The sequence below is a fragment of the Anomalospiza imberbis genome, chromosome 1 (assembly GCF_031753505.1).
Source record: "Anomalospiza imberbis isolate Cuckoo-Finch-1a 21T00152 chromosome 1, ASM3175350v1, whole genome shotgun sequence".
In the NCBI taxonomy this organism is placed as follows: Eukaryota; Metazoa; Chordata; class Aves; order Passeriformes; family Viduidae; genus Anomalospiza; species Anomalospiza imberbis.
This window is the reverse complement of record NC_089681.1, coordinates 112,512,200-112,526,784: the sequence shown is the minus strand read 5'-3', so window position 1 is coordinate 112,526,784 and position 14,585 is coordinate 112,512,200. Positions and strand designations below refer to the sequence as shown.

At 43.8% G+C, this 14,585-nt stretch overlaps 1 long non-coding RNA gene across 1 annotated transcript in view; it reads right to left on the bottom strand.

The window, feature by feature from the left end:
- Window positions 1-5,339: 5,339 nt before the first annotated feature.
- LOC137483422 (uncharacterized) overlaps window positions 5,340-14,585 on the bottom strand; it is a 30,483-nt gene continuing 21,237 nt past the window's right edge. The window contains exons 6-7 of the long non-coding RNA XR_011004466.1: window positions 7,269-7,329; window positions 5,340-6,652 (exon numbers count right to left, since the gene is read on the bottom strand). This is a non-coding gene — a long non-coding RNA (uncharacterized lncRNA). The remainder of the gene's footprint in view (window positions 6,653-7,268; window positions 7,330-14,585) is intronic.

The window sequence follows — 14,585 nt, the reverse complement described above, 5'->3', positions numbered from 1 at the left end:
AACCTGATCCTGTACCATATGAAAGGTCCACAGTCCGAGTGCAGTGTGCTAGGTAGAGAAAAACTATTGCAAGAAGCAGTGAAAAGACTCTGGTTGCAGTTCCACCAGGTATTGGCTTTATTGACAGGAGCAGACCATGAAGTCTCCAGTTCCCTGGTGGCTGCCTGCCTACTCCTATGGCTCAGGTCTCTGCCCCTAAGTCTGTATGAACATTTGGAAGGCTGGGCTGTAAATCAAACTTTGAGGGTAGTTCTACTTAATAATTACCTCCTCCCAAAAGAGTGTGATTTTAACCTTGATTTTTTTCATTTGGTGATCACTGCAATCTTACCAAGAGCTGCATCAGCACAATGAAAACAACAGCAGCATTCCAGGACCGAACCAAAACTGTAGGGTAGGAACTTCCTCCACTGGTTTTGCAGGCGTCCCATTGAACCTTCCCTTATAAGATGAGCAGGGGCAGGTTGGCCAGGCTGGTTGACTGCCTTCAGCACCCAGGGCCAGGGCTCTGTGCTTAGCAGGGCTGAATCTTTGCACTGCTCAAGCACCCATGGTGCTCCTCTGACCCAGTTTAGGCTCAGGCACGTGGTCACATTTCTGTCAAATTGGTCCATGCACCCATTGGAGGTTTAGCCCTCTGCAGGTGAGACGGCAACACCTGGCTCAGGGCAAAGGCTGCTGGTGCAGTCATCCTGTTGCCATGTTTTGAAGAAATCAGAGCCCAGGCATGAGTTTACTGACCAACAACATGAGGCCCACAGTGCTTCTGATTTAGTACTAAGAACCTTAAAACCAGATTTGTGGAACCATGGTCTGGTGAGCTTGCAGCTCCTGACCAACTGTAGCATCTTAAGGCATATGGGGATAAATGACAATTTTCTTGCAAGTGTTGCACCCTTGACTTTGGCTGTCTGGCAGCTGGTCTGGCCATAGCACAGCTGTATTTATGGCAGGGGCTGAGGCAGTAACACTGTCAGGCCTTCTAGCTCCAAGCAGAGCAGCAACTAGAGTTAAATCAGTCAGCACTGTTTTTTCTTCCCAGATTTGATTTCCAACACCCAGGACAGAGGCAATTACACCTCTCTGAAACAGCTCTCCATTGCCTGCCTTCCTCTATATTCATTTGCATAAAACCCAGAGTCAAAAATATGCCAGTCTAGAATAGTAATAGGCAGTGGCAGATCATGCCTAGTTGCACTTTCTGTCTCTCTCACCAAAGCGTAATCTAGTGGTATCTGATATGGCTAAGAGCTAGAATGACGATTTACTATGCTTGGTTAGCATAAAGTAGCTCAGGCTGCTGCAGGTTCACAGCATTTTGCTTTGGGGCATGCTCTTTTCATCACTCCTACTCTCAGCTGTGGCCTGGTCAGGTAGGCTGCTCCAACCATTGGTGGGATCTCCTTGTCAGCCAGAAACCTAAATTAGTGCTTAATATTCATGCTCCTATCCCAGTCCCCATGTGGTTGTGCTAGGGGTCATATGCAATGCTGCAGGGGCCAAAACCCATCACAGAGGGGTGAGGTGACCCCATGAACCCCTATGACCACTAAAACATGCTGAAACCGCAGCCTTGCAAACTTCTGTAGCTGCATTTGTGCCCATTACCTGGGCAAAGGCTTTGCCCAACTTGACTTAGAATTTGCTCCCCATTATCCAACCTCTCCTTCCAAATAAGTATGAGTCTGACAGAGACTTCTTATTTCTCTGCAAAGATGCAGAGTCTATACAGTGCTACTCAGATGAAATTTGCCTCAGTGTCTTTATTCAGCTAGTAACAGGTCAGTGGGAAACTCTTTAACCTAATGCAGAGCCTATCTCACTAAGCATCCATAGTTTTCAACTGATACATCTAAAGCACCACCAGAAGCTGACTGAGAAAAGTATGTTCAGCCATATATTATCTTCTGTAAAACTGCAAGAGTTTCAGTAACATATACTATTTTTAAAATAATATGTTGCAGTTTCCACAGAAAATATTCAAAGGTCTGTTAATTATAAGATGTGCTCAACTCTGCTGTAGTGAATCCCTGAAAGGCACAGGTGAACAGCCTCCAAAGGAAAGAGAAACACAATGATGTCTATTAAATCCTGACTAAATACTTGACTTGCCATAGCTTGCTGCTTTTGGAAAATCTGACTTAATAGAAGTTGCAAACAGTTATAAAAAGCAAGAGGTAGAAATGATGTTTGTAAAAAAGAAACACTAAAAAATGCTTAGCATAATACCACTACAAAAATTGAGTTAAACAAAAATATTATATAAAAGCATTAGGTATAGCCAGACAGCTGTTAAGGTAGTCTGCTCTAAAGCATACATGTAGGGACATTTGAACTGTGACAGCTGAAAAAAAAATTCCACAATTACATCAACTTTTCAGGCTGAACTGTTACTATCATTCACAGGAAAACAAACCAGGGGCAAATGAAAAAAAAAAAATTATAAGGTTCCCCCCCCCATCATATTTCTCAATAGTAATGAGAATAACTCCCCCTGGTTGCGACTCACATGAACATGTAAGAGATTTACTGTGCTTGAAACATCTCTGCTAAGTTTAGCCACTGTGTTTTTCCACACAGCCCCATCCCAACCTCCTCTACCCTGCTGCCTCAGCACGTCCCACCCCCAGCACTCCAGGTTCACCTTTCCTACTTCTGGTTTTTTAGTGTGGGCAAGTCTGTGGTGTAAGAATCCTTATTATTGACTCGCCTGGTCTTGCACCAGCACAGGTCTGTCCCAGCACCCAGGCTCAAACCTTCTTCCCACCTTCCCAGGAGTACTCTGGATCTGTGTCCTGCTGTCCCGTGAGCTGAACTGTCTGTGTGTCCCTGCTGGGGGTGACCAGAGTGACTGCATGCTGAGACAGGCCCTAATGTCATCCCACAACTGCTGGTACCCATGCATTGCCCCATCAGCCTCTCAGCACATCACATCCGGGGAGCTGGCTTATCTGGTGGTGGTCCATATCCAGCTGGGTTTCCTGTAGCCAGCACTGAAGTACTCCAGGGTATACAACAAGCTCTTTATCGTCTCAACACTTTAAACTTCCATTGGAGGAAAAAGCAGAGCAGATGGTGCCTGGACTGGGAGCAACTCACCTTTGACGTCTTCTGAAAGCACAGCCTGGCCAAAGGCCACTAGCAGTTCTAAATAACCTGAGCACCTACATCTCTGTCCTTTCCTGCTCTTACTCTAACTCTTTTTGCAGCAGCCATATCAGAGGGGTTCAGCCACCAGTGCTGACACTCTGGAATTGAAAATGTGTAATGTTAGAAATTGATTATGCTACGTTCCAGTGGACAGGTGCAGAAATAATCATAGGTTGAGCTTGGCTACCTTACCTGTCTTGGCTACAAAATAATTTGTCCTTCTTAACACTGAAATAGAGACAAATCTTACTAAACAATCTCTTATAGTTAAATATGTTTTTGAGAATAGTGATGGCAGTTGAAATACAGCATTAAAAACCCCCAAACTCTTGGTCATGTAATTTATTTAGAAGAAAAAAAAAAGGACAGGTTTATTTTCCTACCTTCTCCTTAACCCCTACAGGCTGTGATGTCACATGTGTGAATTCAAATTAACACTTCTCCCATCTGGATTTCTGTATATGTAAATTGGAGGCTTGGAATAACATTTTTCTTTTTAGAATAACTGCTTGTGAGAAACTACCATGTTTGAAGAGCAATGGGTTGGGTTGCTGACCAGTCTAGCACCCAACTAGGAAAACCAGAGGGAACTCTGAAATTACTTTGTCAAGTTTTTTTTTTTTCATGTTTAGCCTTCACAGCCTGAAGAGACATTGGTGTTTTTGAAGGCAGGGCACATTAGTCAATAAATGTTTTTCTGTAACTTTGTAAAGCCTTTATTTTTACCATAGGCATGACCTGCTATCTCTATTTTTTCCTCAGTTCCCTGTGCAGCTGGGCACTGCCAGCAGCAGCATCCCCTACTTCTGGGGCACCCTGTCCCATGGAGAACCATGGCAGCTGCTCTACTCACTCCTCACTCAAATCTCCTCTGTGAGGCAGAAGGGAAGGTGTGAGTATAAAGGGATGGGTGCCCCTGATGTGAAAACCAAAACCCCAAGAAGAAACCTCCCAAGACACCTACTGCATCAGTAACTGGGGCAGAGGAGAATATCACCAGAGCCAGGCTGCATCCGGCTGCATTCCGGCCCTGCTGATGTCCTTCTTGAGAGAGCCAGCACCTCTACCTGCCCCTTTCACCCTGGCAGATGGGCTGAGCCTGAGTGAGAGCTTATGGTTTGCCTGCACATGCTCCACTCAGCTGCAGAAAGGTGTTAGAGTGAAGTCCTCAAAACCAAAAGCATCAGTAGGCAGGACCAGCCTCTCTCTCTGCCATGCTTTTGCTTGCAGCTTTCCCCAGCTCATCCTTCCCTCACAGCAGGGCAGGAATCAGAAAGGAAACTCTGCTTCACAATTCCCAAACAGATGCTTTGCCAGAAACCCACCAATGAACAGAAGCAGCTGCTCTTCAGCTTCCTCCTTGCTCTTGTGGGTGTGTGAAGAGTCTTCTCCATGTAGAGAAACAGGGAGGAAACATCCCCTGGGCTCTGGATGCCCCATCCCCATCCCTCTCCTCCCTGGTGCCAGCACAAGGGGCAGGAAGCAGCAATCCCTCAGCAGATTTCCCTCAGCTTGTTTTGGCTGGCCCAGGGGAGGAAAAGCCTCAGAAGTCAATTGGCACAGCTTGAAAGGAAATCCCAGCACCCCCCACCCCCACCCTGCCTGGTCCAGACTCCAGTGCCTGTTCCCAAACCCAACGAGCTCAGCTGTAGTAAGCTGAGATGCTACACTAAACTTCAGCTGCTGTGAATCTCCACTCTGTCCACACAAGGGTAAGGGGAGAACTGGACTTCTGGGACTGTCCTGAAACATGGACATGAGCAGCTGGAGGAAAGGCTGCTGCTAGTGCCAGGTGGTCAGCATGGGGTGTGCCACAGTTTCAGTAGGAGGCTAGGGGGAAGTGATGGGCTGTTTGCTGACACAATCACAGCTTTTTAAAACAAGCTTATGCTGCAAAAGCCAGGACATCTCAGATGATGTTTTTCAGCATGCTGCTGGCTGGTGTGGTGGCTCCCAACAAGTGCAATTCAGAATGACTCCACCTGAAGCCACATATGCACCAGAGAGCAGCCTGAAATCTGGGGCAGGATGCTGCAGCCCTTGGGCCAGAGGTGAAGCTGTGGGTGATGGGCCAGGTGGCAAGATAAATCTATGGGCTTTCAAGGATTCTCCTTTCCTCCATCCCCACCTGCAGCAGCCACACACATTTTACTTTGCATGCTGCAGTATCATTTCTTGCTCTCTGCCAGGTCCTCCCCAGCCTGAGCTGGTGCCATCAGGCCAGTGGGAATCCAGTCTCACCTCTTTAATGCAGAATGAATCATGAATGGCTGGTGTTTCTCTCACTCCCAATGCACCTTCAGCTGGCCAGGTGGTCATGCACCAGTGTCATGAAGCCCATATGTCCCCGTATGCCATGGGACAGCCACGGTTCAGGCAAACAGTGCAGCGTCATTGTGGGCACAGCAAAGACTCCAGCAGCTCTCAGTCATGCTGGGTCTTAGCCAACAGCTGCAGAGCTGCAGTGTGCTGAGCCCAAGGTCTTGCCTACTTTCATGCAATCAGGAAACAGGAATATGGATATCATGACCAGTGGCAGAGGATGTAACCTTTTCATAGTGGTATCACTACTTCCAGAATTTATAAGTTCAGTATGTTTCTGTACATTACGCAAGTAGCTTTTTTTCCCTAAAAATGAAGCCCCAAAAGAGCTGAAGTTGATGAACTTTTGTCTCAAACGGTGACCTCATTCCTCCTACACCCTGCTCTTCCATTTCACTGTTTTTGTCTCAGAGACTCCTTACCACACCAAACTCCTGGTTGTTCGTGTGGCCCTTTAATTCACTCAGCTTATGGAGAATCATCAGTATGATTTTTCTGTGGCCATTCACATGAAAATAATGATTTACTCTGTGTTAACATTTTGCCGAGTTGAGTTACACCAGGGTCTGAGGAGCAGACTGGGCAGGAGAAGAGAAGGGATGAGCAGAAGGAAATAGGACATCTTCCTGTTGATGGCAGAGACCAGCTCAGTTGCATCACCTCAACTCCTCTGATTAAACTTATTTTAGAGAAGCAGCTTTGTTGAATTAAAAAAATATTTATTTTAATGTTAGAAGAACAGCTTACCAGACACTTTGTCACTCTTCCTTCAGATCTGATGCTTTCCTTTAGAAAATGCTCTTGCTCAAGCAGAAAGACCGTGGCTTATATAGGACTGACTAAACAAATCCTACAGCTTGTGTTGCAGAGAAGGGACTTCAGAGGCATTCAGAGGTGATTACCAGTTTAGCCAGGCAAAGGCACCAGGTAAGGGTATAATTCGACTGGATATACTCTGCTTTGCCAAAGCCAGACCTCGGTGTCCTTCTCACACCTCGCTGCACACTCTTACTGCCAAAAGAAGTGGTTGCTGGTTTTCTTGAACTCAGATAAGGCTTTCTGTAGTTAATCAGTAATATCTTGCACTTCTTAAAAGATGTATTATTATCAGCACTCCAGTCTTTCCAGCAGTGTTTCCAGTTCCTGTCTGTGATTCGTTCTTCATTTTTGTCAGGGAGATCTGAGATGCCAAATGTTAAGTACTGCAATTATTGTGTATTGTTACTTATCATGGGTGGTTACTGTGCATTGTACTTGGAGAAGCCTGAATCCCTAGGGTTGGAGGCACCTTTAAAAACCCAAAACAATCAGGCCCATCAACAATTTATCTGTATGTTTGTTAATACAATGGAACTTGATCCAAAATAGCATACAATGAAAAGACCATATGTCTTCAAAAGAATTTCCTTTCGACCACACACATGAATGTCAAATTATTTGATTAAAGGAGCTGAGATTCTGCACTTAATTTATTCCTGGCCTACTGCATGTTTCATCACATGCAAATGTTAATTTTATTTTTTTTTTCCTGGGGACAAAGGAAAAGGTTTTTGCTGTGTTGTTCTATCCACTATCTCCTTAAACAAGTTGAAAAATAATTTTGGTTTTGCTGGGACCTTAAATCAAGTTACACAAATCTGCTGATTTTATTAGGCAGTTTGGGTCTGGCAATAATTTAAAGCACCTAACATTGGTTGCTGTCATTGTTCATCTGGTACATTTGGCATATATAGTGCTTAGGTCTGAACTGATGACATAGTGGGCTGTAGGTCCAGCATTGTTTGACTGGCTCTTACTCCAGCTCTGGGGAAGGCAACTGCAGTGCATTCAGGAGCAGGGAACCCACGGCACAGCTAGCTGAAAAACAAGCAGAGAGGTAGGAAGGATCAAGTTCATGGCATAAGCAACTACTCTACAAATCATCAAGAGACTAACTGGATGGCCACAAAGAGATTTTTGTCAAGGGTTTTACGCAGCTAAAATCAATTCATTCACTTCATCTGTTTTGAACATACTGGAGATGCAGCTAAAGATGTCACAAATGGTTAGAGTTGCCTGGAAACCTTCAAGGTGTCAATTGACCATATTTTTAGGTGCAGGAATGTTACATGGACACACCACAATTTCACCAGTGATTTGTTTAGAAAACGAATGGAGTCAGAAACCTACAAGGGAATAAAAATATCAGGAGAGTGAAGCTGAGTTGAAGCAGGGTAACTCAAAATCAATATTTTGCTTTTAAACTCTTAAGGGGAGGCCCAGGAGGGCTGCACTCATTTTGTCCTCCTTCCTTACTGTCCTCGGAGGATTGGCTGAGAAGTGACAAGGCTGCTCCGTACTTACTGCAGGACATTCCTCACTAACAAGCCACTTGTTAGAGTATTCGCTTCCCTGCCCAGGGCCGGGCTTCCATCAGACAATGGTCAAGCCAAATTTGAAACTAGAGATGGAAAAAGGGCTTCTCTCCTTTTGCTGTAAGAATGTGTTGAATGCCCCTCTGTCCATAAACTCAGACCTGTACATGAAAACGGGTCACTGCATCTCCAGCATCCTCAGCACAGCCCCGAGGGTTTGCATTCAGGGAGTAAATTCAATCTGAGGTTGCTCCAGAGACTGAGCTTGTGGTGAGGGGAAGAAGTGGCCGCATAACTGCACCCTGGCTCTTTTGCTCGTGGTTATTTATCTGTGGCTTTGTCTAATACAACTGGGGGGAAAGGAGGCAAAAGTTTGTAGGTGTTTTTCTAAGTAGAGGTGGACAAAAGGCCAGGAAACTTCTGGGATGCCATTTCATTTTTCAGTGTAAAAAGAAATGTCTAGAAATTATTATAAGGTCCTTAGATGCTTGACTACCAGACTGGCTCCTTGGGGCCACACATACCCAGACAAAGCACAGCCACACTGAGGGATGGGTTTCAGGATTATAGGTTCAGACAATTTACAATGATCTAGACAAAGACGCTGCACTGAAAAATTCGGAATCTGTGCTCTCACGTGGTTGCGTTTGCTGGACTCAAACAGCTGAGAGTGAACTACCCATCCCTTCACCAGGGTGAATGAAACAGAAGAAGATTTTTTTTTCCTCCCTTAAACAAGGACAACTTTAGAGACTAATTGCTGGCCAGCTGAAGTTGTGGATGGCCCATTAAAGACTCCAGTTTACTACTACCCACCTGTGCACCCCTCTCACCTCTGTAAGACACAGAAAAGGACCTGTGGTCCTGCAAGCCCTGTCCTTGGCATCACAAGGGGGCTGTGATCATGGCAGAACCTCTTTCCTGATCCATGAAGCAGCAAACACACCACAATCAGGGCTACTAAAGAGAATGGGGGGACAGCAGAATAACAGAGAATGTAAATCTACAAAGTCATCCAGCACCAAACTTCAAAAACTATTTTATTCAAGTCCTAAGTTGACAGAAGCTGGGTGCCTCATGACTTTTAAAGCTCTGGACCTAAATCCTTACAAAAAAGTGGGGGCAAGTTCTCAGCCATCCCTTTGGACTCTTTGCAAGCCAATAAACCAGAATCAGCACAAACAGAGGGTAGAAGAGTCATGGTCCTTGTCCCTGCTCTGCTTGGTTCATAGCTATACAGTTCAGTACGAACTTTGCCTTGCATTCAAGATCATCTATTGAAGGAACATTTCCAGAACCATCTCTTGCAGGAGGTAGAAATATTTGTGGACCCTGAGCCTTGAGATCAACGCCAGAGCAGGGTGTGAAGGCTGTTTAGTATCTTGGGAAGCCAAGGTTCCTGTCTCCTTTCCCTGTGATGGCAAGGCCCTGTGAGGAAAGGATAGGCATAGACAGAGCCATGGGACTTAGTTTCTACAGAAGTTCAGGCAGCATGTGAGATTGCTGATACAGCTGAAGCCCAGAGCTACGCAGCCTTCATCCAAACCATCCCTGGCTGTGTGTAGCTCAGCTGCTCTGATGACAGGTGAGGCTGGCTTTCCTGGTGCAAGGCCTTCAGCCAGTGCAGGCTGCAGTGCAATGCCACTGGGCATTTTTCACTCACTGTGTCCTAGGGATGGAGGAGTGCCTTGAGAGCTGGCTTCTGTTTGCAACAGCAACAACAACAACAAAAAAAAAAAAAAAAAAAAAAAAAAAAAAACCACCCAAAAACACCCAAAAACAAAAAACCTGAAACAAATCCAATCAGAGGGAGGATTTACACTTTTATGTTTTTTTGTTTTAAATGAGTCCTCCTCCAGTGGTGCTGCCCACTGGAGGTTTGATTGGCCCAGACAGTCTGCTCTGAGTTGAGCTGTAAGTGGACCATGTGGTGGACTTCAGATCTCCCAGAGAAGGACAGATGTGTGCTTCAGTGCCACCTCATTAACTCATTTGTTAAAAGCCTCCAAACAATCCACTTGCATCCAGATGGAAATCCCAGCCTCCCACTTTTCACTTGGATGTGTATTCTCCCGCAGATAGGCAGATATGTGTTGATCTGCTCAGTTAAAAAACTTCAAACCCCTAAAATTCTGGTCTTTGACCCTACCCTAAAACTAATTTGAACTATTCTCAGCTGATCCGGAGTTGAAGGAGATGGCTTTTGACTGGAAATACCTTATCTCTAGACAAGTAATCGTTGTTAATTAAACCAGTAAAAAGACATTAGCCTCTGCTTACTTAAGTTTCAGCCAGTGAATTAACAAGCAAACCATGGTGTCCTTTTAAATGAAGAGGTTCTCATGAAATAAGACAATCCCAGAATGAATATCCTTTTCCTGTGAGATCTGAAAAATAATCCCTGCAGCATAGACTGAGAGAAATTTCTCCTGCACAAAGCACACATTTCTAGAACTTGCTTTCTCTCTTTAGAATATACAACTCCTCCAATTACTTCAGAAGTGGTAGATAAAAATCTGGAACCAGTTGCTAATACAGAAATCACCGTGTGGAAAAAGAAGAGTATGCATGTGTGTGTTTGTACATGGAGCCTTCCCTCACTGGCATTTCTGTATGAGTAACAACGAGGAGGTGCTGCAGTTGTAACTGCAGAGAGCTTGACAGAAGATGGAAAAGAAGTAGGCACAAGATTTGACAGTGGAAGAGAAAAATATTTACGGTAAAATACTTTACATTGTATAAAAAAACTCATCTGCCTCACTGTTTACTTGCAGAAAAACAAGGATAATTGCAAATATGGTGATAATACACTGAGAAAAGCTGCTGGGGAGATGGGAAAGGGCCTGGAAGAGCCCAGGTAAAACACACTCAAGATGGTGCTGCCAAGCACATTCATGTGATGCCGGGAGCCCAGGAAGCATTCCTTGCTTAAAGTGTGGCATAGGTACCACTGCCAAGGAGAGGATAGATGGATGTTTGGACTGATCCACTGATGTATACACACACCCCATATAAAAAGTTTTCTACCTGAGGTTTGAGTCTCCTTAATCATATATCTGTGTCAACCTTTAACATGGGCCAGAGACAAACACCACCAATGAGGTGTTATGGTTATACTCGCTGATCTTTAGTGTCCACAGGCTGGATTCTCTGTCTACTGTCTTCTTTAGTGTCCTTTGCAGCAGGGGAAAGTGATGCCAGCTGCAAAATGTCAGCACTTGACATGTGTTTGCTATCAAAAATGTCTGTGCAGTGTTAGTCAATAGCAAACTGATTCCACAGGAAGTTTTCCCATTGGCTACAAACTGGAGAAAGCCACATACAACTTAATAAATTCTGCCTGTGAAATATCATAGATAGAATCACATTTCTCTTTTTGCAAATTAATCTGTGGTCCTAGATCTCTCTGATCTCTAGAACCTTCTTTGGAGGTTCATTCCTTCTGTACAGTCCTCAAAAAATGAAAAAAACTCAAACCCCAGTCTTTCTCTACATTTAAAATTACCATTTCCCTGTCAAATGGTAGATTTTAAAAGGTTGTGAAACCTGGAAAAAACATTCTGTCTGCACAGAGAACCTCAACCACCTCAACCACCTCAACCACCTCACTTTGTATTGAAGAAACACCAATGCATCACAGGCAAGTGAAGCTGAACTTTTACTTCTTCACAGAAGTTAGCAAACTTGCTGGAGTTTCTCCCATCAAGTTTTCATGGCTATTCTCCTTTCAAAGTCTTCTGTTTTCCTCTCTCCCTCTCTGTCTGTTGCATGCAAACATGATTCTTATTACTAAATCAAGCCAACAGAGCTACAGTACATTTTCTATACCCTAATTAAGGTTTAAAACTGATTCTGAAATTTCACATATAGCAAAAAACCTGAATGTGATCTTCAGATATGATGTATTCTTTCAGAAGAGTCTGTCATTTAAAGTACTGAGGAAAGATGAAGAGTAGATAGAAAGAGATCAAAGAAAAAATTTCCTCTGCCATTAAACCCCCTCTGTGTTTCTGGTTACTGACTTTGAATGTCCCATCCAATATTTGCTAAAGAAAGTTACCTAAGGCCTGCTTTCCCCCTCTTTACCACCTTAGCTACAATGGGTGGGCACATGCTTAGGGGACAGTGGGGAAAAACAGGGGGCAATCAAAGCTTTGATGTGCACAGACTGGCAGCTACAGCTGAGACCTTGACCTTGACATCAGGCTGCTCCTGTCAGACAAGAAGTGACAAGGACACTGCACAGCACCTTTGCAAAGGGCACCTGCACCCAGCACCTGCCTTTCTTTTTACCTAGGAGCCATCACATCAGCAGGATGAGAGCAGGGGCACAGTCTCATTCCCCCAGATCTACCAAGTTCACAGAGAAGAGAAATGTGTATTAGCATTTAAATGGGATCTGCAGCATGTTTGTTGGTTTTACACATCTGGCTCAGGGAAGGCAGCAGCTGGGATGACTCCAGACAGAAAATACAGATTTCGGTGCTTCAGAGTCCCAAAGCCTCCTTCAGCAAGTGGAGTTCATAAACCTCCTGGCAGCTCCAATTATGATATCCTCACTCATAACAAGCAGTACCTTACTCCAGGGGAAATCTCTTTGATTTTTAATTTAGCCTAAGTTGTCACATAGGTGTAAGACACCAAGACTCAAAAGTTCCTGGAGAGTTAGAGAATACTGGTATTTGCATTTGAATCTCAGCTGTTGGCTCCAAGTGTGAGGGAGGAGAAGGGGCACAGTCTCCCCTCTTCTTCCTACTTACACTTCTTGCATATGTTATTTTGGCAAGAAAGAGAATTCTGGAAGAGCAACAAATGCTGGGGTAGGTCCCAATGTTTTCAAAGGCTGTCATATTAAAAATGAACTTAAATTTGATATTTTTTTTTTAAATTCAGGCATTTAATTCTGTATCTGAGTGACTTTGAAGAAGTGTAGTTACTATCTGTAATGAGTTACAGAAGAGATCCCTAGTAGTTTTCTGTGCCTGTCAGCCAAATCTCCTGCAGAGCCACTGGTTCTTGCCATTTTAGCAAGTACAGCCCTCATGTTAATGATAGGAAGTGGGGCCATCAAAAACTCTCACCACAGCCAGTAACAAAGTCAGAAATGGCATCTCTGTCCTGACTCTGCTGCCTGCTCTACCCACCAAACCATGCTTCTTTCTTGGATGCAGAGAGAAATTTTTGCTTTTTAAGTGTAGCACAAACCTTCAGTCTTCTGTTTTAGTTCTAGTACTACATGCCTTTGCTCTTCCTTGTGGCATGTTCTTCATTCAGCCCCACTGCACTCGTGTTTTCCTGCCCACAAACATCCTGTAAAAGCTCCTGCTGGTGACCCAGCTGCAGTGGGGCTGTGTATGGATGAGGTGTCTGTCCAGCTGCCACTGCTGCTTTGTCCCCCACATTCACTGTGAAGGGTCTGAAGAGTTTTCTATGCTGAATGCAAAGTGGAGAGAAATGAAATTAGTGAAAATATTAAGACACTAGTGTGATTGCATGAATATTTAAGGGACCGTGTGTGAATGTGATGGCCAAGTGGCCACCAAAGGAAGAGGGACAATAAACTGACTACACTGCATCACAGGCTGTAATAGCTACAGATGAGAGACTCCTTTGTATTCCAGTTTTTCAGAGGGTAATAAGGAGTCACCTGTTTTAAAGGAGATAAACAGGCTGGATCTTCAATCCTCCCATTTGGGAACATTGATGTTTAAAGTGAAATGTTTATTTGCTCTAATGAGGTTGATGCAAAAGGGTGTTGGGTATTTGCATACCAATTTCTAAACATCCAAAAGAAAGGTGGTGATGTCTGAAAGCATAGAATGACACCCACAAGCACTTCTCTGGTTTCAAAGTAGCACTGTTTAGAAAAAAAATGACATCTCAGATTTTTTTTTTTTAAATGCAAGAGCAAAGAAATTTGCAAAGTAATTAAGAAGCAAATAGCCTAAACCATCAAGGAGACTAGAGTTAAAATGTTGTTGTAGGGTTCTCTGGTACAAGCTACCATTAGCATTAAAAAGAAGAATTGGACATTTACATGGTGGCAGGCAGAAGGAGCACAGTTCTTTCCTAGACAGTGAGACATACCAGGATAGAAACACTTTGACATTAGAGCATTAACAAATCTGTAAATGATTAGCCAAGAAAAGAAATCTGGCTGATTGTTTGTCAGTTCATTAACCATCCACTGCAAAGTATATGGCTATTGTCTCCTGCAGTCAGAACAGGGTGATACAATACAAATAATAAAGATAACAGCCAGAAGACCTATTTCACTATGTGGATTGTGAACTTGGTCTTGTAAATCAATTTTTGCGTACCTTGTTTCATTGCAAGTGATATCTGCAAGGTGAAGAGACAAAGTAAAACACATCTAAAATAAATTGAATTAATCTGGAATATAGGCTCACTACCATGTTTTGATCCAGCATTTACATAAGAAAAAAGCTAGCTTTGTGTCACAATACAAATGTCAGTGTTTTAACTTCTCTGTGCACAAGTGAAATGAATTTGATTTGGCTAAGCATGTGCCCAGCTTTAGACTTGTGCCTAAGTCCTGTTTTTAGCAACTAAACACTGCTTACAGTAATTTGCTGAGTCAGAGATTGGATTCAGTGCTCCCATGGATAGGCAGCCATATGCCAGGCACATTGTGGTATACAATGCTTAATTTCCCAGGGGAAAATAAACCTTGAAGAAATTTTTCTTCATCAGGCCTTTTATTAGACACAGCTAGATTTCAGTCCCAGGAGAACGTGT